A 27,115-nucleotide genomic window follows, 5' to 3' on the forward strand; every position below is an offset into this window, starting at 1 on the left:
ACTCTCTTCTCACAAAACCTTTCCTTAAAACAAAGGTAAACAGTTAAGTAAAAGCCAACCAACAGCATGGTGGTATGTGACATGGTAGTCAATATTCTGGATCAAAAGGAGGAATATATATTTTAGAACCACAGAATTTTAGAATTTGGGGCAATCTCAATGACTTTCTAGTCTAATCTATATCCCCAAATAATACCTTCTGCAACAGGGGTGTCAAACACCAATAGAAAGAGATTTCTGTGGGCTTCATACCAAAGTAAAAAAATCACAAATTAACTGTCTATGTTGTATTTATTTTGTTAAATATTTTTCAATTACATTTTAATCTGGTTTGGCCCTATTGCAATTGTTGCAGCCCATGGACTCTGAATTTGATACCTCTGTTTTACAATATGCCCAACAAATGATCATCCAGCCTTTGCCTGAAGGGGAATCTCTCTATCTGTCCTTTCATAATTTGGCCCCTTCCTACCTTTCTGATGTTATTACACCTCATTCCCTTCCAAGTATCCTGTGATTCAGTGACAGTGTCCTCCTCACTGTTCCTCCCACAAGACATGACATCTCCTGACTACGCATTTTCGCTGGCTGTCCCCATGTCTAGAACCCTCTCTCATTAGTAACATGGTAGAGTCACCCTGATACAGACAAGGCAATTGGTGTGTAGGTGGAGCAGTTGGGAGAGTGACTTGAGTAGACAGTGAAGTAAGGAAAAGAACTACATATATTCATTTCAGATTCATGTTCATAGAGGAGACAACTAAATTCATGGGAGGTGATGATAGCACTAAGAAAGGATATAGGGAAAGAAGAAGGTGGTAAGAAGTTTAATCAATTAAAATTCTTTTAGGCCCCAACTGTGCCCTTGTCATCAAAGCTCTGTTATATCATTTGTTAATATTGTGGCTTCACCAATATTTTTGACCATTTATAGCATAGTTTTAAGGTGGTTTACCTCATATCTCAAAAGGGAATCTAATACAGACAGCAAAAGGATACTGATATAAATGAAGTAGGAGAAGTTGAATGATTCATTAAACAAATAAGAGTAAAAAAAATAAATTCAGTGGATAATACTGAGGTTGGAAAGAAGAAACATTAAATTTAAGATCTTTGGCAGTGACTTCAGATGACCGTGTTCTGGTTATTAACATGCTGATGGAACAGTAAGCAAGGAGAAGGGAAAAATCATACTGTCTCATAGATCATCAATTCACAGAATACTCTGGAGTCTAGAGTGGTAATTGAATTGAATCTGATTTCTGTTATGTCTTAGTTTGATTTTTTTCCATTTACACAAATGTAGTCATTTTATATATCATTCTCCTGATTCTGCTTTCTTTGGAAAGAATGCATTTCCTTTTAAAATTAAAATTTAGCTTTTTAGTGAACAGAAATCTATTTTCTCTTCCTTTAACCACCCACGTCATTGGAAAAAACAGCAACCCAGAAACTCTTTGTAAGAAATATTCATAGTCAAGCAAAACAAACTCCTTCATTGGTCATTGTAAATGCATATGCATACATACACACACACGTGTATATATTAGTATATACATGTGTGTATATATACATAGAGTGTATATATCATATGTGTGTGAATACACACATACATATGTACACACATACATACATATATATTCTTCACCCTGATTCCATCATCTTTCTCTTAGATGTTCATCAGGAACCTCTGGAATCATGGATTGCCATAATATCAATTAGAATTCTTACAGCTTTGAAAGTTATTTGTTTTCACAGAGTAGTTGTTAATGTATAAATTGTAATTCTGGTTCTACTCATCTCATTTTGCACAGTTTTAAGTGCAGTGTCCTAAAGAACTTGATTTCCAAAAGAGTCTTTAAAAAATAAGGTTCTCATAATTCTAGAAAGCACATGGCTTCATCTTTTGAGAAAGCATTTTTGAAAGACTTGCTTTTCTGGGTCAGTGAGAAAGTTATGACCTTCACATCCAGAGCTCTCCCTTTTCACTCTGCTTATTGGGAAATGATACTTGTGAAATGGTCCGTGTAATAAAGGAATATTTTATCTCTCTAGCTCTTCCCTCATGACTTTTAGTTTTTGAGAGTTTGGAGATAAGGAAATGGGTAATCAATTAAAATTCTCTTTGGCCCTGACTGTGCCCTTTTCACCAAAGCTTTGTCATGTCAATTATTATTGTGGCTTCAGTGATAATTCTGACCACTTACTATCATGGAAAAACTGATAGTAGTGGTGGGAGGGCAACATAGTACATCAATGGCATATCCTATAGAGGAGAGATTATTAGGCTTGTTCCTCTTGGCCTCAAAAAGCAGAACTGGGAGCAATGCAGGGAAGTTTCATAGAGACAAATATGGGTTTGATGTCAGGAAGATCTTCCTAACAATTAGAGCTGTAATAAAATTGAATAACTTATTGTGGAGTTAGTAAGACTTTCTTTGGTGAAGTTCTTCAAGGCAAGGATGGTATGGTATTCTCTCTTGGGGAGAGATTGTAAAAGGCATTGTTATTCAGAAATGGGTTGACTGAGGGCAGCTAGGTGGTGCAATGGATAGAACACAGGCCCTGGAGTCAGGAGGACCTAAGTTCAGATCCAGCCTCAGACTATTGCTAGCTGCATCATCCTAGGCAAGTCCCAAGTAACTTAACTCTGCTGAAAGAAAGAGAGGAAGGAAGGAAGGAAGGAAGGAAGGAAGGAAGGAAGGAAGGAATGAGTTGACTATATGGTAATGAGATTCCTCTCTTCTTATAATCCTGTGAATGTGAGAGTAGAAGCATGGTAGAGTAAAAACTAAAAACCAAAACAGTAGAACTAGCCTCAGAAAACCTATATTTAAATATGCTTCTGATCTGTGTGAAATTGGGTAAGTCATGACAATCAATCTATTAACAAACATTTTTGAGCCCCATTAATAAGTGCCAGGCTCTGTGTACTATAGATTAAATATACAAGATATTCCCTACCCTCTAAAAGTTGACATTTTTTATGGGTTTAGGGCTGGAATACATTTATCCAAATAAATCAATCCAGATTATCTACAAAATAAATGCATGAAGGTGAAGGGGGCACCAATGACTGAGGGCATCAGGAAATGTCCCTTGATGGAGGTGGTAATTGAAGTATTGAATGTTCTAAGAGGCAAAAGTGAGAAGGGAGATTATTCTAGGCATGGGGGAAATAGCGCCTGAAAAGGCAGGTCCTGCAGATGAAATGCTGCATACAGGAACAGCAAACCAGCCAGTTTGGCTGACAAGTAAAGTTTGGAAAAGGGAGTAATATATAATCAGCCCAGAAGATAGGTTGGAATCAAACTGTGAAGCACTTTAAATGTCAGAGTAGTTTGCATTTCAGCCAAGAGGCACTTCTTTGGTCTTAATTTCTTCATCCGTAAAATGAGTGCTGGACACCAGGATCTTTAAGGTTTCTTAGAATTCTATAGTCCAGGTTTTATATACACGGAAGGAACACTGAGAATATTTCACATATGAAGGAACTTAATAAAGAGAAGTTAATATACTCAAGATAGTAATAATTGCTAACATTTATATATCACCTTCAGGGTAGCAGGTACATATACATTATTCATATACTTTATTATTTCATTTGAGCTTCACAGAAGCCCTGTGAATCAGGGATTGGTATTCCCATTTACAGAAGAGGAAACTGAGGCTCAGAAAGGCTAATTGATTTACTTATTGTCACCTAGGAAGAAAGTGTCAGTGGCAGAATTGGAATCCAGGACTCTAATAACTCCAAGTTTATTTATGATTCCTAGACCATGTTCACCTTCAAAGTAAAGCCACAAGTTATGACAGACATCAGTAGAACTCCACCATCTTGACTACTTTGGATAAATCACTTAAGCTCTCTAGGTGTCATTTTTCTCATCTGTAAAACAAGAGCCTAGGACTCAATGACCTCTAAGAATTCTTCCAGCTCTATAGCAATGATCCATTAACCTCTGACACCAGAATCTTCAGATAGAGCTTGGCTTTTTTATCTTTTGCTAGTGAACTAATAACTGAACCATCTTACCATAGAGTGTATTTCAAAATCATATTTTAAATCAATCAATAAGCATTTACTCCGTGGTTTATTGATAGAGCCCAATATTTGCTATGAAACTGTAAGAAAAGTCAGGAGTCCTTCAAGGAGGAAACAGATTGTGAGCTTAGTGACCTGTTTTAAGTAAAGATAGAATACAATGTATAGCGGCCTAGGAAAGTTCACTTCATCATACCATAATATAGAAAAACTCTTCCTGGGATGGCCCTATACTTAAAGAAATTCAATTCTAAATATTTCCACTGACACTGTGCCTATCTCCTTCCCTCTTTAAAAGAAAAGAAAAGAAAAGAGAAAGAAAGAAGGAAAGAAAGAAGGAAAGAAAGAAGGAAAGAAAGAAGGAAAGAAAGAAAGAAAGAAAGAAAGAAAGAAAGAAAGAAAGAAAGAAAGAAAGGAAGAAAGAAAGGAAGAAAGGAAGAGAGAAAGGAAGGAAGAAAGAGAGGAAGGAAGGAAGAAAGAGAGGAAGGAAGGAAGAAAGAAAGGAAGGAAGGAAGGAAGGAAGGAAGAAAGAAAGAAAAAGAAAAAATCACTGTTAGTCCTGGCTAAAAAGGCCAGGACTTTGGCAAAAATGAGTGAGGGTGAGTTTTTTTGTTTTGTTTTGCTTTTGAGTTTTACAATATTTGGACATTTTGCTCCAAATTAGTTTTCTAGCAGCTCGTACTCCTAGAGCAATCTTCGAAGGCCATTTGGCTTCCAATAGGAATGTAGTTTCAGTATCCTTCTGTCTCCTTTTAAGAAGTTTCATTCACTGAAGAGGGAGCTTGCTAAATAACCTAGTCCCTCTTGCAAGTCACCCATTCCTCAGTTGATTAAGAAAGCAGACTTTAATCCAACACCAGCCCATTTGAAAGCCACCTCTGGCTGCTGGCTTAACGAATCACAAATGACATACTTCAAATCTTGCAATGGTAGATTATCAAGTGTGGTACTTTTTTTATTCAGAGGGAGAAATGATATCTTCCTAAGTCATACTAGGTGAGAAGCTTGTGATTTTTAAAGTCCTGGAGTTTTAGTGGAGTAAGTACCACATAGAAACATCTGGTAAGCAGGGAAGAAGGGATGATGATCGGATTTAATGTTGTAATATAGTTAAGAAATGCCTGCTCTAATAGGAACTGTGTTTTGAAGAATGGAATTTTCCAGCTTATAGAGACCAACATATATTTTCAATGTTCTGTAAAGCTATTTGGAACTATCCAGCTTTAAAATAGGAGAGTCTGCTGATCAGTTAAAATTCACAGCAAAAGTAAGAGAACCGTGGCAGATCGATCAATATTTTAGTTTTGAAGTCTTGAGTTTAATTTCTAATTTGCAGCTAAGCATGCAAGAAAAGAGAAAGTCAAGCTCACTAGTGTTTGGAGGAAAATAATCAATATAATAGCAAATATGCACACCTGATTCCCCTCCTCCTCTTGCCATTAGCAGAGGTTCTCACCCTTTTCAATCTCATGGACCCCTTTGGCCATCTGGTGAAGTCTGTGAACCCTTCTCAGAATAATGTTTTTATTACATAAAATAAAATATATATGATTGCAAAGGGAATTGATTATATTGAAAAACAGTCATCTAAATATATTTTTAAAAGCCCATACACTTCAGGTTAAGAAGCTTTGTTAGAGTCCAGCATCCTTTCCTGGTTTTTCAACATATGGAAGAGGATGCTGGTCTCAGAGAGACCCAATATCTGGATGCAACCCAATCCCTGTACCCCTAGAATAGCACAGGGTCAGCAGTTGGGATCAGAAAACATCTACAGATTGATGTGGGCAAGTTGCCAAATTCCAGGGACAAAAAGAGCTTGAGTTGTGGCAGAGAACTGTGGAATGGTGTTTAATTTATTGTTTGGAGGAATTACTTTCATTGTGTTCCTACCAACTGGGTAAAAAATGTTCCAGTGTTCCTCTTATCACCTTGACATTCTAACTTGTCAGCTTGATTCCAACCAGTTCCATGGCAAGAAGTGTTGTTCTCATTCCACAAGAGTCCTAGTAGATCCCAGATCTCGATGACCCCAGGAGGTGAATTTTTAAAGTGTGGGGAAGGATAACTGACCACTCAGAGAGCAAGGACCAAATGAGTGTGGAAAGGAAGTTTTTGTTTTGTTTTGTTTTTGGAGGAGGAGATTAGTACCATTTTTTATGTTTTCCTGTCTCCAGCTCTACAGATGGGGTAACTGTGTTTATCTCCTACCACTGAAGAAATGCACAGAAGGCAGATTGTCTTATAAACTAACAATGGTCTCTCTAGTTTATGTTGTTGCTGAGTCTTTGGGGGCAGCTAGGTGACACAACCCATAGAGTGCTAGGCTGGGCTTGGAATCAGAAAGATTTCTCCTCTTGAGTTCAAATCTGGTCTCAGACAATAAGTAGCTGTGTACTCCGGGCAAGTCACTGAACCCTGCTTGCCTCAGTTCCTCTTCTGTCAAATGAGCTAGAGAAAGAAATGGCAAACCACTCTAGTATCTTTGCCATGAAAACTCCAAATGGGGTCATCAAGAGTCAGGCAGGACTGAATTAACTCAACAACAAAAGTCTTTCCTAAGGTTGTCTGGCTGCTTTGAAAAAATTGTGTTGCTAGTAGCTGAAGGGACCTTGAGTTCAAAGGGAATAGTGCCCTCCAATAAATCACTGTGAAGGAAACAGGAAAAAAAAATTCTTACTTGTATACCTGGGTTCAAATCCCAGACCTGCCATTTATTAGTTATGTGCCTCTGGGTTGCAATACTCTGAGACTCACTTTTCTCATTTGAAAAAAGGAAGATAATTTTAATTATACTGCTAGCCCTCACAAAGGCATTATTAAGATCAAGTGAGATATTGTAGATTAAAATACTATAAGACTATACAAATGTCAGTTACTAGTTTTTTTTATTATTATTAATATCACCCCCCACCACCAACACATTGCTTTTCATTTGAGGGGGAGGATTAATTCATTGTGGGTACTTTAAATGAATACAGTAGTAATGTATTAGATCTTATTCCTTTATTTCTTTCTCTTCAAAGCTCTGGAATATTGGGTAGGAAGAAACAAATGTCCTCTGGCCTGTTCACTTGGCTAAAAGTCATTTTACGTATCCAAAATGGGACATGACATTGTCACAATGATAAGGAAAATGGTGAGTGAATGGAGATATAGTTTAGAGAACCACAAATGATTGGAATGCTTGACATAGTTTCCCTACCCGATAAAGTATTATTAAAAATCTAGGGAGTGAAATCCTGCAGTTAATTAGAGTTCTGACTGGCTGAGTCTCTAAGGTGTACCATACCTTGAGAGATGCAAATGACTCCACAGAACTGTGTTAAGAGACTTAATACTGGAGAGACAGGAAAAGAGGCACTTGTGATTTTATGCAAGAGACAATTAGGATCCAATTCAGGCAAAAAGAAAAATCATGTTTTTATACTATTTGAGGCTCTTACATGCTTACCCTGCAGGTCTCCACTGATTCTGAATTAATTTTGCATCTTGACTCAGTCAGATTCCACCATCCCCCCTACCCCCCAGAAATGGGCATAAGATTCTTTTTTTTTTTTCTATTTTTTTCCCCAATAAGATGCCTTTAATGGCAAAACCATATAGTAAGTGGGAACTGAAATGTATTGAATTAGAAATGTTGTCTAGAAAAGATATATCTATCTTAAATTTGGACAAACGCATCTGTATTACCCCCTGTGTCCAATCCTAGGTTCAGCATTGCTATTTTGAGTTAATAATCATTCAGTCCTTCTCTCAAGCACCCTCCTGATAAGTTACTCTACTGCTAGGCAAACCGGAGACACAAATCCAATTGCAAAGTATTTACAACATGGATAAAAACCCCACAAATAAGGTAAGGATCAAATGATAGAACATTGTCTATACTAATACAAAAAGAAGAAGGATGCAAATTTCCTGTAATTTCTGGGGAATTATAATCCAATTCCCTTTCAATTCCTCTTACTCTCCAGGATAGCAGGAGGGTACTGTCACTTTGCAATACTAAGACCAAGTAGTGGAAGATTAGAGTGAGATGCCATCTGTTTCTTGGAATCTTTCCCCTGAGTCCCTTGGGGCAGGCTGAAAATTGGCTGAAGGCTCTTGCCCTGATCCAGACAGGATATAGAGATTTAGGACAGCATGCCCACTACCCCATATGGTAATCTTTTTCTCTTTATCTGTGCCCTGACCACAGCTCCAGAGCTTGCTGATCCTGTCCACTGTCCTCCTTTGCTCTCACAGCTCTGTTTTTAAAGCCTTTTTTCTTACATAACCTCCTCACCAATCAGAGTTCTCAACTGTTGACATGGCCATATTGTGAACTCAGACTCAGGGATCTTGAAGAAAATTTCTCAGTTCCAAATGTCATGGGAAAAGAAGTCCTATGAACACACTCTTTGAACTTGTGCATCTAATGCATATGAGGAAACAGCAAATATTATTTAATGGTACTGGAAATTCTACCATGGGATTAGAATTACAGCAAAGATCCTAGAGCTAATGACTAGATATGTGAATTTCGCTCCCATTTCCACTGCTTCTCTTTTCCTTCACAGTTACTGTCCCTAAGCAATTTTGTATCACTATGATAACATGAAGGCTACCAAGTGGCATGAGCCATCGAGACCAGAAGTACATTGTGAAGTAAATAAATGAATGAAGGAGGCTCTAAATTCTCTGCCCCCACCCCCACTAGATCCCAGGAAATAATATCAAAAGATCAAAGTTTCCTTGGCTCATTCTTCCCAAGTACCTTGAAATTACAAGTTGAGTTCTAATGAATTGCCACACATAGAACAGCAGAATTTTTAAGCTGGGAGGGACCTTTGAAATCAGCTAGCTCATGAATACAAGCTATTTCTAACAGTCCTGGAAGGATACAGGAAACAAGCATATGCACTGTATCATGCCAGGCAGAGGCACGCCTAAAAGTATTTTTGTTTTAAAGAAAATTCACCAAATTTCTATTTTAATTGAGGGAAATTAAACTACTTGTAAAAATTTTTTTTAAAAAAACTTTCTTTAAAACTTTCAACATACTACTCAAACATATGGAGGAAGTACAGAAGAACTTTCCCAGCTCTTCTTCATTTCTGTTTCTTAGATTCCTAACCTCCCTTGGAGTCTAACCTCACAATGTCATCTTCTATAAGAGGTCTTTTCTATCGCCAAACTATTAGCACTTCTGGTTCCCACAAAATATTGGGTAGTTATTTTGCATGTTTTTTATTTACTTATCTGTGTACGTACCCACCCAGGCTCCCCAGAATGTAAGTCCCTTGAAGGCATAGACTCTTGTCACTTTTTTTGTCTTTCTGTATTTAGAACTTAGCTGGACCTGACACACAGTTGGAACTTAGTAAATACTTGTTAGGTCAAAGTAAATATAAATACAGGAAAAAATTACTTTTTAACTCAATAATTAAGTAAAAGCAAATTCATGCTATGGGCAAAGAGAAAGTATCCAAACGTATCTTATGATGCTTTTTGAAGTATAAGGTATTTAGTGGGCACTGGGGACATGGAAAGGAACTCTCATACTTCTTAGTAGATTACAAAGTAGTGAGGGTATGAGATAGATATAAAAACATTTATAATTCAAATTGGAATAAAAAGGGCAGAGGAGATAACAGAGAGTATGAGAGATTTAAGGAGGAAGGGATGATGTCTAGCTGGGTGGATCATGAAAAATGTCATGATTCTTGAGATGAACTTTGAAGAAAGAGAAAGATGTCAACAGGGGAGATTTGGAGAGAGTTCATTCCAGGAAAAGGAAGCTGTAGATATAGATGCAGAAAGGCAGAAGGGGTAGGATGAGACTGAAAATAACTCATAATTTAGCTTGACTAGTGTGCTGAACATATGAAAAGGTGTAGTAGGAAATAAGGATGCCAAGATAGGATGGGGCCAGATGATATAGCACCTTGAATTTATTTGTTTATTCAATAGGCATAGGGAAACAAGATTTTTATATTATACTTTATTTTTTCTAAATTACTTGTTAAAACAATTTTTAAACATCTTTTTAAAAACAAGCTTTGAATTCCCAACTCTATCCCTCCAAGATATCCAAAATATTTTATACATGTGAAATCATGTAAATCATTTCCATATTAGTCATTTTGCACAAGAAGACTAAAAAAATGAAAGAAAGAAAAAAGAGAAAGAAAGAAAAAGAAAGAAAGAAAGGAAAGAAGGAAGGAAGGAAGGAAGAAAGAAAGAAAGAAAGAAAGAAAGAAAGAAAGAAAGAAAGGAAAAGAAAGAAAGAAATAGCATACTTAAGTTTGTATTGAGAGCATCCGTTCTTTCTTTGGTTCATCATGAGTCCTTTGGAATTGTCTTCGATCATTGTATTGCTGAGAATAGCTAAGTCATTCACAGTTCATCATATGAGATTGCTGTATACACAAGATTCTTTTGGTTCCAAGCTCACTTCACTTTGTATCAGTTCATGTAGGTCTTTCCAGGTTTTTCTGAAATCATCCTGCTCATTACTTCTTACAGCACAATAATATTCCACCACAATCATATATAACTCAAAATTTTTAGCAAGGTGTTTAGAAAAACATGGTCAGACCTGAATACTACTAAAAGGACTTTGACACTGATTTGAAGGTGGGTTTATGAGGATGTTCATTTATGAAGATGGGTTTATGAGGATGTTCAAGTATAACTTGAAGATATGGGACTAGCTCTATCTAAGGCCAAAAAATATTTTCTCATCCAGTTTCCATAGCAGGTAAAATTTTATCACTAGCTCTCTTTTTTAGGCTAAACATAACCTCACCATTCCCTCCTCTAACCACTCCTCCACCAAAAAAAAAACTTCATTGGGAAGGTTAACACACTGGCACTGATAACTTGGTAGACATTTTTTTTTATCAATTCTTTTCTTTTGTGAGGGGAGGCATTTGGAGATTTGGAGCCAAGTAGCCTTCAATTGACTGATCCCACAGACACTAGAGTTTTCCTGTCATTAGAAAAATTACTTGAGAATGAGATCTAGTACTTAAGTTTTCAAATTTAATTAAATCCACATTTATTAAACACCTATTATGTGCAAAGTCTAAGTGCCAAGGCACTAAAGGGGGATGCAAAGATAAATATTGTAAGATTATTCTCTATATTCAAGGAGTGTTTATTGTATTAGAGGAAATGAAAGAGCAGCACAATTAACTGTAAAATAAATTAGAATATGACAGTTCCACAGTTCAAGCACAAAGGCTTATGAGATATTGTTTTTTACTAGGGTGATCAAGGAAGATTTCACCTAAGAGGCAGCAGCTGAATCAGACTTTGGAGAATGGCAAAGATAATATTGAATGTATCTGCCTTCCTATTACAAGGTGACAATGTCAAAAGGAAAATCCTTTAATATCTAGCTAAATCCAGTTTCTTAGTACACAGTATATTTTACCTTAACCTTATTCTGTCATTAATATGATCCTCTAAAAATTATTCCTCAATGTAAACAAAGCAAAACAGAATAAAGGCAGGGTGGAACATAATGTACAAGTCCATGTTCTGTGATCCTTTTAGACTGAACATCAAATACAGAATAAAATTTAATGTGCAGCTTTGATAGAAAAGAAAATAACTTACACTGGGATCCATAAATGAATCACACACAAATGAAGTGCAAAGTGTTTTCCTAAGAGTATTACTAATCCCCTAAAAATCCTGGCTGCTGAAATCTCACACTACTCCCCATCACTGTATTTAAGAGCACAAATAATCAGAATCATAGCATTTTAGAGCTACAGTTCCTGCCCATCCAGTCTAGTGTTTCTCAAATGTTTCTCACTAATACCTCAGATGGAGCTTTGTTGATCCTAAGGCCTGAAAGGGAACTAAATTGTGCGATACCCAATCTGAAGCACCAGGATACATGGGTTGTTTGAGATTGTAAATCACCCCATTTGGGCAGGCTGGGGAGATTCTCTATTCTTTTCCTATGGGGAAAATTACGTGTGTGTGTGTGTGTGTGTGTGTGTGTGTGTGTGTGTGTATACACATATAATCTTGGAGGTAATTCTAGGTATTGGGGACAGCCAGTGAAAATGTTTTATGGGAAGAACAGCTAGAAGATCAATGTCACTTGATCTCAAAATAAATGAAGTAAGTAGAGTAAGGGGTAAAAAGATTGAAAAGGTGGGAAGAGGTGTTGGGTTAAAAAGGACATTAAATGTCAAATAAAGAATTTTATATTTGATCCTAGTGGTGAGTGAGAACAACTGGAATTCATTGAAAAGGGATCAAAGGTTTTCAGAACAGAAGAGGGAAGGGAGGGAGGGAGGGAGAGAAATTTGGAAATCAAAATCTTGTACGAATGAATACTAAATTTTTTCTTGACATGTAACTGGGGAAAATAAGATACTATAATTAAAAAAAAATAAAAGGGATAAAAGAGAGATGAAAAAGTACAGCAAAATGAAAATTTAAAAACAAACAAAAAAGGTTGAAAAGGAGGAAGAGGTATTGTACTTTACTTAAATGAGAGAAGGAAAAAATAGGAGAAGAATTAAACAACTAGATTAAAGGGGGGAAAGAAATAATAAACATCTCTCCATAACTACGGAAAAGGTGACAAACAAGAGTGAGTGAGGCTTAAGGGTGAGAAGAGGAGAGCTTTTGGGAATAGGATTGCTTTAAAATAAGTTCAATAAAATAATTAGAGCCATAGTACTGTGTTTACAAGGGGGGAGAGGGAAAGAGATTAGAAACACATGGAGGAAAACATAAACTTAATTGTAACTTTAAATGTGAATGGATTAAACAATCCAATAAAATTAAAAAATACAGATTAGCTAAGAAAGCAAAACTTCACAATCTGTTGCTTATAAGATATATATTTTAAGCCAAAGATATAGAGAATAAAAATCAATGCTTAGGAAAAACTACTATGCATCAAACAAATACAAAGCAGTGTAAGTTGCAGTCATGTTATAAGATAAGGTAGAAACGTTCAAAAGCTAAGAAGAGATTAAAAAAAGAAACTACACTATACTGAAAGTAATCACAGACAGCAAACCAATATTAACTAAATTTTTATGCCCCAGATTATTTGACATCTAGATCATATAGGAGACACAAATGAACTACAAGAAGACATAGACAGTAACACAATAGTGTCAGGAAACGTCAATGTCCCCCTCTTGGTTTTGAATGTCTAACAGAAAGATAAAAAAGAAAACAGAAATTATATTGCTGAAGAAATTGCTGGAGAAATAGAATTAAAAGACTTATGTTATCGTCTAAGTGGGAACTGCAAAAGACTAATTTTTATTTTTCAGTACAATGTGGAACTTTTACAAAAAGTAGCTGTGTATAATAATTACAAATATTATAAACCATTGTAAATAGGCAAAAACTGGTAAATACATTCTTTACAAACTATAACACAATGAAAACATTAATCAGTTCAGGGAACATAAACAAGATATAAAGACCCAAATGGAAATTTAATAATTAAATCTTAAATAATGAGTGGGTCAAAGAACAAAGCATAGAAAAATTAAAAATTATATGAAAGAAAATGACAATGATGAAACAACATACCAAATTTCTGTGGTGTAGATAATTTCTGGGATGCCTTTTTACCTCAGAGAAAAAAAGCAACATCCCTATAAATGTTAAGCAAGCAAAAAAGAGGATTAATCAACTGAATATTAATTTTAAAAGTTAGAAAGAAATCTAAAATAAGCACAAAAGAAAGGACACTAAGATTAAGAGGAACAAATTAACTGGAAACAAAAAATATGTAGAAATGATAAAACTGAAAGCAACTTCTCTGAAGTTAAATAAAATTAATTAATAATTAGTTAATTTAATTAAAAAGAAAAGAGTAGAAATTTTAATGAACAAAATAGCAAATAAACAAGGTAAATCATAAAAAATCACAAGAAATTTAAAAAGAATAATAAGAAATTATTCCACCCAGCTACATGCTAACAAAACTGAGAGCATGAAAGATATAGGAGGGATGCCTTTAAAAATATAAAATAATCTAACAGACATCCAATTTAAGACATCTTAAATTGACTGATCTCAAAAAAGAAAGTAGAACTCACTATAAAATAACGAGTAAAGGGGAAAAAAACTCCTAGTACTTATGAATTAAAAAAATAATTTTTAGCAAACATTAAAAGAATATTCAATACTCAATACAAAAATTATTCTAAAATATTGATAAACACCTTACCAGAATCCCTTTATGAGTCAAATATAGTCCTAATACCTAAACCAAGGAAAGATAAAATGCTGGAAAACTATAGACCAAAATCATTAAGGAATATAGCTTCAGTTAAAAAACAATTAAAAAAAAACCCTGTCAAACAGACTACATCAATTCATCCAAGAAATCATTCATCATTACCAATTTGTATTTATGCCAGAATGCTTCAAATATTAGAAGAAGAATCCATGTAGTCAAATGAAAACAAAAACATCTAATACCTCATGATCATCTCAATAGCTGCAGAAAAGACAAAGAACAAGTTTATTTATACTAAAATCAATGCCAAGTATAATCACAGAGGAACTTTAAAAAAATAATATCCTAAATAGCAGTAATCACAAAACCAAAAGTAATTATCATATGCAATGGAGATCTTTTCTGATAGACGTGAGAGTAAAACAAAGATGTCCACTATGCCCAATAGTATTTGATGTGGTTCTAGAAATGCTAGCAACGGCAATAAGACAAGAGAAAGAAAATAAAAGCATGAAGTCAGGTAAGAGGAAATAAAACTATCCCTATTTGCTGCTGATGTGTTGATATATTTGGGAAGTCCTAAGGAATCACAAGGTACTAATTGAGGTAATTAGTAGCCTGATAAAATAGATAACTTTATGAAAAACTAAAAAGCTTCTGTACAGATAAAATTAATATGCCTAGTACAATTTATATACATTTATATACATATATTACACATATTTAAAACCAAAAGCCAGCCCCCTATATATATATATATATGTGCATATGTATATGTATATGTGTGTGTGTGTGTGTGTGTGTGTGTGTGTGTGTGTGTGTGTGTGGTTAAAGGAGATGGGAGAAGCAATTCTCAAAAGAAGAACTGAAAAGAATTAACAACCACCACAAAGAATGTTCTACATCACTAGTTATTAATATGAAAAGAAATGCAAATCAAAACAACCCTAAAATTTAACCTCATACCTTGAAAATTATGGAAATTGACAAAAGATGGGAATAGTCAATGTGAGAGAAGTTGTAGGAAGATACAACACATTGGTTTGTTGTGTTTGGTACAATCACTTTGGAAAACAATTTAGAATTAGGAAACAAAATGTCCATACCATTTGACCATGAGATTCCTTTGCTATGTCTCACATATACACTAAAATATTTATAGCAGCATCTTTTGCGATGGTAAAGGATTCCATACAAAGTAAATGTGTATTAAGTGGGGAAATGGATAAACAAATTGTGGTACATTAGTAAGATGGAATATTAATGTGCTTTAAGAAATGACAAATGTAACGAATACAGAGAAATACGGAAAGATCAACACAGACTGATGTGGTGAAGTACATAAAGTCAAGAAAATAATGTACACAATGAGTATAACGATATAAACAGAGAACAATCAACACATGCACACAAATCAAAAGTGAATATTGCAAAATTATAAAGAATAAGCATTACTTGTTAGAAGATATATGAGGAGAGAATTCTTTTGCAGAGGTGGAAGGTCTAAAAGTCTTGTACATTTTAACTCTTTTTTTTCTTTAAAAATGGCTTTTGTTATATGGAATAACTCTAGTAGAGGGAGGGGGTATTGTGGAAATTCTGGTGATATAAAAACAAAATATATCAATAAAAACATTTTAAAAATGAATAAGGAAATGACATGGCCAAGTTTCTCATTCAGAAAGGTCAATTTGACAGTTGAGTGGAGAAGATGAACTGGAACAGGGAGAAACTTAAGGCAGGGAGAACCACCAGAAAACTTGCATTAGTTTAGGTCTGAAGTGATGAGGCCCTGAACCAGGGGGTGACAGTGATGCCAGGAGCTCTCACTCCAAACTATTGGATCATTCCTTCCCACTATTCTGTTTTTATCCTCAGGAAAGATTTTGTTATCTACTCCCATTTTTCCTAACTTTGAAGAAAGTGGCTAGCACTCTTGCTGCAGAACAGAATGCTGTCCCTCCTCCTCCGAGATTGGAGCTCCACCCCTAGTTTGGGGCAGAAATCTCATCAATTCCCTTAGCCTGAGCAGGAGTTAGGGTTTAAGACGGACATTATCACCAGAGGTCTGGAGCTTCAAGTATTCACTAGACAGTACCACATGGGGCAGCTAGATGGTGCAGTGGATAGAGCACCAGTGCAGGAGTCAGGAGGACCTGAGTTCAAATCTCACCTCAGGCACTTGACACTCACTAGCTGTGTGACCTTGGGCAAGTCACTTAACCCCAACTGCCTTATCCTGGGTCAGCTCCAGTCATCCTGATGAATATCTGGTCACTGGATTCAGATGACTCTGGAGAAGTGAGGCTGGTGACCTGTACGGCCCTCCCTCACTCAAAACAAAGTCAAGTGCAAATCATGTCATTATTTCTTTGATGGCATGGCAACGAAGGATGAACAGACACACAGACAGTACTATGGTCGCTCAGGCTCATCTTGGATCTACTTAGAGAGCCTCAACAAGTCTTCTTCAGTTTCCTCAATGTCCAAAACACAATTCTAAGTCAGGTTCTATTCTCTACATATTAGGGAACAAGATGCTTTACACATAGCAAGTACCTAATGGATGTTTTTAACATTGAATTGGAATGTGTGAGAAAATTGTCTCCTTCTGTCAAAGTTGGAAACTAGTGGCATCATCCAATCTTTTCATTTTAGAGATGAGGAAAGTGAACTTTAAGGAAGTGAAGTGACTTGCTTAGGCAAGACCTTAAGGTCATACAAGTGTGACAGAGCTGGAATTAGAAGTATCCTGATTTTCTGTTCAGAAAATGGACTTTCTTTATCGACTCCTAGAATACTGGAAATAGATAAACTGAGGACAAATAAAAGAAACTGTTATTCTACATAGCATGTAGCCTATTAATCCTATACATTAAGACAATTTATATTCCATAATAATAATAACATGATTCTTATAATAATATCATTTATATTAGGCATTTAAGACTTGCAACTTGCTTTACACATGCTATCTCATTTGTTCCTCACAATAAGCAGGGAACGTAGGTGCAATTATTTTATCTATTTTTATAGATGAGGAAAAAGAAGACATAGAGGTTAAGTGATTTCCCCAAGATCAGACAGCTAAGTAGGTACCTGAGACAGTATCTGAATTCTGATTTTCCTGAATCTAAGACCAACACTCCTTCACTTAGTTGCCTAGAGGACAGGGATTGTGACTTTGTCATTCTGGTATTTTGAGTGCTTTGTAAATAGTGCTTTAAAATGTTTATGAAACTGAATTGAATAAAGACATGAAATAGACTGAAAATAGACTAAAAATGTTTAGATAAATTCACAGATGGTGAATTATGATGAGATTTTTAAGGCAAATGAGAATGTTTTGGGAAATATCCTTAGCATTCTAAGCCTGACTCCAGCTCTTTCTTCCCAAAATATCTTATTTACTGGTCAGTTAGATCTCCATAGTACCTCAAGCTGGCATGTTGACATCATTCCTTCTCTACTCTGTTCCACTGTTCAGACCAGTGTAAGTTGATTTTGATTTCCTCTACTACCACTGGGTCCTCCACATCTGGACTACAATTCCTAGGTCCTTCTTTAAGCAACTTCTGGTTGGCCAATATTATGCTTATCCAGAATATATCTTCTAGGTACTTCCATGGAGAGGGGCTAGTTTGGTGGGCAAGTTTTCATCTGTTTCATTCAACACGAATCCATTAATCACCTAACATATTCAAGGCACTAGGCATACAAAGATAAACTAAAAAAAAGGAAAGAGTGCCTCCCCTCAGGAGTCTCTTTTATTGGAGGAATGTAACAAAGAAGTAAATATAAGATAATATGAATGAGAGATATGGAGTATAATAGTTGGCCAACCAGCTTCACTTTCTTCTCCTGAGTCATCAGTGGTCTGATACTCATTAGAACAACTGGAGATGGCCCAGGATGCAATAGGAGACCCTGGCTCTTTTAGGCTAAGGTCTTAACACATTCTCGCTTTTGAGTAAGATACACCCATTCAATGAATAGGCTTCTTTAAGTAGTTATTCAAGGGATGGACCCCTGAATCAAAAAAAAAGTATCAAACTGGGAGGGGAAGACCTTCAGGGTTCCTGAGTAAAAGATAATTACAATTGCGGTTTAGTAATTACTAAATTACTGAATGTGTATGAAACCCTAGAAAGGAGGTAGTACCCAGAGGAGAAGGTTGTCATATCAAAGGCTGCAGAGGTCAATAAGGATGAGTGTTGAGAAAAGGTCATTAAATTTGGAAACTAAGAGATCATCAGTAACTTTGGAGCACTTTCAGTTTAAAGATGAGTTCAGAAGTCAATTTTTGGAGAATGAGAGGAGAAAAATGGAGGCATTTGATACAGATGGTAACCTAGGAGGAGAGATATGGGACAGTAGCTAGTATTGACAGCCAAATCAAGTAAAGATTTTATAAGGATGGGAGAGACATGAGCATAGTTTATGCAGCAGGGAAAGAGCTATTAGATAAATAGATAAATAGAGAGTAAGTGTGATAGTGGGGATAATCTGCTTGTAGGGGTTGGGATCATGGGTGCACTTTGGGAGGTCTGCCTTGGCAAGAAGAAGGGCCTCCCCAAATCAGGACTGAAGGAAGAGAGAATGGAGGAGGATATCTGAGCAAAACAAGAAGAAGAGAAAAGGAACAATAAGTAGTTTTTGACAAATGGCTTCTATTTTTTCAGTGAAATAAAAGCAGAAGTAGTCATCTGAGTAGGTGGGGTAAGTGCTATTGAAGAACGGATGAAAAGGTTTGGAATGGACACTGGGATGATTGGAAATCAATTAGGGAGAGGGAAAAGAAGAAGATAGGCACTTATATAACACTTCTATGCACCAGGTACTGTTCTAAGTGCTTTACAAATTTGATCTGACAGTACCACGACTTGGTCTATTTCCAAAGATGATTAGGGAAAAAGGAAAAGAACCTGTATATTCTAAAATATTTATAGTAGCTCTCTTTAGAGTGACAAAGAACTGAAAACTGCAGGGATGGCTATCAACTGGGGAATGGCAGAACAAGTTGTGGTATATGAGTGCAATAAGTGATATATAGTAAATGCATGAGTGTAATAAGAAATGATGAGCTCAATGATTTTAGAAAAAGATGGAAAGACTTGCACAAAATAATGAAGAGTGAGAACTAAGAGAATATTGCACACAGTAATAGTAATATTATTTTAAGAATGACTTTGAGCAAATAAGTTATTCTATTATAAATACCCCAATTAACCATGAAGGATATATGAAAAAACACCCCATCTGTATTCAGAGAAAGAACTGATAAATAGATCTATGTATAGAATAGCATAAAATACTTATTTGTGTCTAATGGTAGCCATCTCTAGGGTAGAGAGGAGGAGGGAAGAAAAAAAGGAAAAAATGTACATGATAGTTTTGTTGTATAGTTGAAATGAATAGCAAGTTGTGCATAGTAGACTTGCAGTTTCATTTACAATTATCTTTTTATTGTACTATGTTATGAAAATGCTTGTTCTATTCAGTAAATTAAAAATAAAATTTTAAAAAATCATCTCATTTGATCATTTGATTTGAGTTAGGGTAAAAGGATTGCCTTGCTGCATTGAGGGCTTAGTTGTAATTGCATAATATAAATTAATAATAGACACAGTAAGTAGGATTTTGTCATTTTTTTCTGATGATTATCAGTACCATTTGAAGAAGTGGAATAATAACTACCATTGATGGGAATAATAGAAATCTGGGATTTGGCAAGAAATGACTGGCACAGTAGGTGAGTGGGAGTATCAAGAGCTTAACTGTCTTCCACAAAATAGTTAGTTCTGCGGGTTTTGAGAGGAGACAGGAATTTATATTGGGAGTTTAAGGAAAGACTTCTTGGTGATTGGCCAGCCTGAGACTAGACAAACTAGAAGGTTTTGGACAGGTGCAGAAAATGGGATGGGGAAAAGCTTTTTAAGAGAGATAGCAACATGCAAAAAAAGCACAGAGAGAAGACAGAAATCAGAGACTTCTCTTGGGGAACAGTGAGCAACATCTCTGAAAAGGCAGGGTAAGGTCAATGGATACTCAAGGGAAGAAAGTCCAGAGAAATCTCCCTCTTTTCTATGGCTTCCTTCTAGCCCACTGAGCTGCCCTGCTGGAGATCCAGGAAATGGTATCCTAGGCAATAGGTAAAATAGTTTTAATTATTCAGTTGACTAAAAAAGGCGCATTGCCTATGGCAACTATGTCTGCTGGAGTCATGGAAACACTGACGTATAGGACAAGGGGTTCTTTGCTCATAACTAGACCTTTTGATTTGTGTTTTATTTTATTTTTGTTTAAGGATGGTGTCTGCATAGGGTACTGGCACTTTAAAGCAAAGTTATAAATCGCATTTCACCTACTGGCAAATTAATCTGATTGGATGTTGTTATTTTTATCATGTAAATGGTGACTTTGTAAGCAATTTGCCATAGAAACTGGGAGAGAGAAAAAACAAACACTTGCTCTCCAACTAAAAATATACCAATATGCAGCCAAGGATTCATAATAACATCACAAATGGGTTCAGAGGCAAAGTACTTTCACTGTCTCTTTGGGAGAATATAGGTGGGTGGTCCTGGGTGCTACTGGGAAGACGAAAACATTCTGGTGATAAAAACCAGGTTGCGTTATTAGGAGCCTGGGGCTTCATGCACAAATGTCCTGACACTGACAAGCAGCGCTATTATTCCCTTAATGGAGCAGTGTAAAAGAAGGAAGGAAATAAGTATTTATTGAATACCTGCTATATGCCAGGCACTGTGCTAGCTTTACAGATTTATCTTGTTTGATCCTCATAACAATCATACTCGGAGGCAAGTGCTAATGTTTTCTCCATTTTAAAGTTGAGGAAACTGAGTCAAATGGAGTTTAAGTGATTTGCCCAAGGTCACATATTAAGTATCTGAGTTCAGAATTTGAATTTGGGTCTTCCTGACTCCCAGGGGTCAGGCAGCCCAGGAACTGCTTCATGGCAGCCTAAGGACACCTGGACATGGGATCAAATGACTCAGCTTTGATTTCTGCCTCTGCCACTGAGTGCTCTCACGCAAATCTCTTAAACTTTCTGAGAGAACATTACACTTAGCAGCAGGCAACCTAAGGTTAAATCCTGTTCTGGATACTTAGCAGTTGAGTTACTAGTAAGCAAATTGCTTAATCTCTTCATCTGTAAGATGGGGATAAAAGTATTTGTAGGACCTATTGCCTTATATTATTGTAAGGAAAGCATTTTATCAACCTTAAAGTGCTAGGCAAAGGTGAATTATTATTTCAAAACTGATGAGTATATGTTGTTACTGATGTGAACACTCTCTCCACTGGAACATCTGTCAATAGCTCCCCTTTTGTGACTCTCGTCCATGTTTTCTGGCAAATCCTCAAGAGGATCTACCCAATTTGCTGGCAGATCTTTTTTTTTAATCTCTTGCTATTGGGGAAATACCAATGACCCAACCATCTCTTATCCTTGGTTCTGACCATATGACCAGTTCATCTCAGTTTTGATCAGATAGTTCCTTGATTTTCTCCTTTACTCTCTTTATTCTACAGGAATAGGGAACCTGCAGCCTCGAAGCCACATGTGACCTTCTAAGTCCTCAAGTATGGCCCTTTGACTCAATCTAAACTTCATAGAACAAATTCTTTTATTAAAGATTTTATGAAGAACTGTCACACAGTTCTCCACTGGAAAATGTCCTGCTCCATAGAGTTAGCATGTTAGTCACTGAAGTACTTGCTTTGTCAATTGGAAAACTTGGATATTGATTAGCTATTGTGACCCAGATGACTTAGGCAACTTCTTACTTCTAATTACTAAGCCAAAGATATATTGTCAATCTACATTGACATAGAATCCTTATGTCAGGAGTTCCAATCACAAATCATTTTTATATATTTGCATAATATGTTATGGCCTATTTACTCCCATCATGCATCTCTCAACCACTCTCTGGTTGACCCACGTCTTTAATTCCATGATTCATAACCATGTAATGTTGTCAGAAAAGTATAGATATTGAAAACAATATTATTTCTATCTGTGAAATGGGAATAATGATTGCACAGGATCATCTTGGGAAATTAAAGAAGATTATGTATAAAGGCACTATCATTATGAAGCAGCTCATCAATCAATCAATTAATCAATTGATCAGCAAACATTTATTCAGCAGCTACTGTATGACATATATTGTGCTAAGCACTGGGGAATGAATGCAAAATCTTCTAGTCTGTTTTCATGGAGCCTGAATCCTACTGGGAATACATATACTAACCTTATAAATGTATAACCAGAAGAATACAAAATTATCATTAACAACTGAGGGGCCAGTTCCAGGCTGCTTGAAGAAGGCAGCACTTGAGAGGAGCCTTGAGAGAAGCCAGGGGTTCCAAAAGACAGAGGTAAGGAGGGAGAACATTCCAGAGTTGAAGGCCAGTCCAGGTAAAGGCATGGGGACAGGAAACAAGGTCATGTAGGGCAAAAGCAAGAATACTAGTTTAACTGGAGCATAGGTTTCCAGAGTCAGTGATACCAATCCCTGGTGGGCACTGGAATGATGGGGAGGCAGTAGTGGCCTCAGGTGCAATTAGAAGGCATTGAATAAAACAAGGGGGAAGTGAATACATAAGGAAAGGAGAGAAGATAAGAAAATTTTGAAAACCCCTCTGTCATGTAACAGAGTTAAAGTTGTGATTGTATTATCTTCCAAAGAGACACACAACATACAATTATAACTGATCAGTGGTCAAGTATGAAAACAGATCTTAATAAGCAAGTGTTGGCAAGTGAGCGTGTCATGCTTTGTCAAGAAGTCCAACAGGACTTCCTCAGCAGGAATATGTGCATGTAATGACTTATTTACAATATGATACTACATAGTTACATGATGCAATGTTGCATCATCAAATTTTCAATGCAGGAAAGCCTCCACAAATTCAAAATAAATTATTAAATTTAAGATGTCAATTTAAAAAATTAATATTTTTTAAAATGACACAAATTTTAAAAAAATCAACAACCATTAAACAATTAAAGAAAGTAGATTTCCAAGTGGAATTTTTTTTTTTTTTGGAAAAGGGGCCAGTAAGTCAAATAAGTTTGAGAAACTCTGGATTGGAGCATGGGGAAGTTGTTCTTTATATTATTACAGCAAGCCACTGTGCCTTGGTTTTCTTATCTCTAAAATGAGATTAGAGAGTGGGAAGGAAAAGAACAATTTTTTGTACCTGCCTCTTCAGGATATATTTTTTAAAGAAGCAAAACCTTTGTTGAATACTCATTACTCTTTTCAAATATTTCCTGAGTGTTCATTGCATTTTATAAGAAGTTTTACAGAGTAGAAAGTAGAGCTGTTCTTGGTATGAAGAAATATTTTATAAGCTGTGTGACCATGAGCAAGTCACTTGACTGTTCTGAGCTTAAGGTTTCTCACCTGCAAAATGAGAATAATATCATTTGCACTACCTAATTCCCAGGGATGTAGTGTAGAAAGTGCTTTGTGAACCTGAAAGAGATATAAATGTCAGGGTGCTGAGGAAGAGTCAGAGCAGGAGAGTGGGGGAAACATACAAAAGGACAGATAGCTCTTACCCTAGGGAGAGAATAAACATAAAAAACGGAGAAAAATGGACCAATGTACAATTAGCAGAAGTATATAGATCGAGTCGTTACTAGAATGTATGGGGAAAGGAGACAAGAAGAGATGCAAAATATTGTGGGTGGAAAAATTCTGGATTTGGACAGATCCCTAGGTTCTGAATCTCAGCTCTATTTACTACATGGGTAGCCTTGAGCAGCAGCCAGGTGACACAGTGAATAAAGTGCTGGACTGGCAGTCCTAAGAACCTGAGTTCAAATATGGCCTCAGATACTTAGTAGCTGCATGACCCTGGGCATGTCACTTAGCCCTCTTTGCTTCAGTTTCCTCATCTGTCAAATGAGCTGGAGAAAGGAATGGCAAAATACTTCAGTATCTTTGCCAAGAAAACCCAAAATGGAGCCATGAACAGTCAGACATGATTGAAACAACTAAACAACAAAACAACATGCCTTGAACAAGACAGGGTCTCTTGAAGCCTTAGTTTTATCTTCTGTAAAATGAGAAGTTTGGATGAGGTGATCTCATCTCAGATGGATGACTTTATAGTAGATTGGACAACGAGTAGGGTAAATAAAGAGGAGGGGGTACTCTTCAAAAGCCTGGTGTGTGTGTGTGTGTGTGTGTGTGTGTGTGTGTGTGTGTGTGTGTGTAACATTAGAAAAAGTATAACATAAAAATGATAGCTCAAAGAAGAGGACAAGGGACATTTATCTCCCTACTCCATCCCAGGAGCATTAATTTTGCACTCTGCAGTGGTCAGGCAATGGAATCAGGTCTCTCTTCCCAAAGCTAATCCTCACTGCTTAGGAAATAACTGCCAGTGTATGAGCACCACTGGACTATTCCTTTTACTGGGATCAGCTAGTTGACAGGTAGGAGTCAGGGCTTTTAGATTTCCTTTGATGTTCTTAAATTAAAGACAGGAAAGAAGCTTTACAGATTTCTAATGTGCTGCCACTAGACTCCAGATAAAGAATTTCACAGCTTGTGGGAGTGCCAATTAGAGTCAATTATATCATGATTGAGCTACCTTGCATTCAATGCCTGTATAGAACTTCTTTCTAAGGAAGGTTTTGCTTCTCTGCACCTGTCTGATTGGGGAATCTCACAGCTGTATGGATTCCCAAGAAATGATTATGACCCATTTGATCCCAGGAGTAGAATCTCACTGTAGCTAAAAATATGTATTTGTATGAAAAGCAAAGTATAGACCAGTATTTCAGAACAGGTGCACACACTATACCTTTTCATTTTTCTTTCTTTTTTATAGCATATGTGTATCTGTGTGCATGTCTGTATGTAGAAGGTGAGAGATGCCTGAAAAATAGCACAAAGTCTATGAAATTCCTCAGTGTCTCTGGGTAGTCAATGTTCTCATCCTGAGAGAGGAAAGGGAGGATAGAATTTCTGGAGTAATAACATGTTCCATTTCAGCGTCTCCATTGAGGGGGAGGAAATCATTATAGATGCTACAGCAATCATGAGTGGATCAACTCTGTCAATCATTCCCCTCAACTCTTCTCCCTGGGAATCTGGGTTTCAGCTCCCACTTCACTTTGTATTGCAGTCACTGTCTGAGTTTCCTCATTCACTGATCCAGGCTTCCAAAACGGAGAATCAAAATGAAAATCTTTGAGTACACCCTCTGTTTGTTTCATGACTTACTTCTTAAATGAAAAGTTACATAAATTCTGTGGAAATGGGTAAAAAGTAATTGCTTTTGAGTTAATTGGACCACTTACAAACTACTGGTCTACAAAACTTACTATCTTATTAAATATCTCATTCTACTTCTGAATAATTCAATGAAAGGAAAATTTCCTAACAAAACTATACAAAATTGGTGTTGGATACCTTGGGAAGTGGTGAGTTCTCCATCATGAGATATGTTCAGGCAATGTTCGGATGATTCATTGTAGAGTAGCTTGTAGAGGGAACTTTATTTATGACACAGACAACCTTTCAAGTTCCTTTAAACTCTAAGACTGTGTTTCTGTTAATTTGTCTTAGGTTTAGGTCTCTGTACAAAAAGACAAAGGGCTTGAAGACCATTACAGGTTAACATAACATCAAATATGGAATAAGAATTAATAGGTCTGGTTTGCTGTCATTGTCATTCAGTTGTTTTTCCTAACTCTTTGTGACCCCCTTTGGGTTTGGCATTTCTTTCTCCAGACAACAACAATGGATGAACTCCCAAATGCTGTCATGCTCCATGTCATGAAAATAGGATGCTTCCAAATTCAAGAGGCAAACTCATTTTTATCTTTTGAGCACTATTTTCTGGATTGAAATCTCAGTGCACCAAACTAATTTGGATATCCACTTGAAGTTTTTGAAAATGAAAAGTGTTGTGGAATAACAGAAAAAGAACTTTTAGCTAGAAAACTTGAGGTTCTAGCTCTGCAACTTATTGGCTATGTGATTTTTGAGTAAGTCACTTAACTTGAGACTCGATTTTCTCATGTATAAAACAAGATGAATAAAATTTGACATATTTCACAGGGATATTGTGAGGTTCAAATAAGATTATGGCTACGAAATTACTTTGTAAATTTACCTTTGCAAAAAGTGTTGTTCAACTATAAAATGTGTGTGTGTGTATGCGCACAGACACCTATTTACATATAAACATATACATGTATACACATGTATATACATAAAATATGCCTATGTGTGTATATATAATTAAACGAGATTTAATCTATATTCTTATACAAATTAGGCTATTATTAAGGAATAACTTTTTAGAAATGCTTGGTTTGATGTAGGTAATCTACAAAATTAAAGTAGGTAAACCTAGCTTTAAGGTAAATATATTGCACAAAAGATATGAAGGACTAAGGTAAAGTTACATCGGTCATGATTCTAAGTGTAATGGGGGGAAAAGATACAGGAAAGATGTGAGGAGGGTATAAATCTCCAGGCTTTTGCCTGAATGATGCTTCAATTTAATTAAATTCATATTAGTTCAATAAGCATTTAAGTAACTACTTATGTAGAGTATCCCCTTCTATATCAGAAGTTCTCAACCTGGTGTACGGGAACTTATTGGTTTTAATATTTTGAAAACTCTATTTCAATGCAGTTTCCTTTGTAATCATGTGCCTTTTATTTTATGCGTTTTAAAACATTGTTTTAAAAAAGAGTCTGTAAATTCTACCAAGGTTCCAATGGGGTCTATCATACACGTGTGTGCACGTGCACGCAGAAACACACACGCACATTATTAAGAGTCCCTTTTCT

The sequence above is a fragment of the Notamacropus eugenii genome, chromosome 1 (genome assembly GCF_028372415.1).
Source record: "Notamacropus eugenii isolate mMacEug1 chromosome 1, mMacEug1.pri_v2, whole genome shotgun sequence".
Lineage (NCBI taxonomy): Eukaryota > Metazoa > Chordata > Mammalia > Diprotodontia > Macropodidae > Notamacropus > Notamacropus eugenii.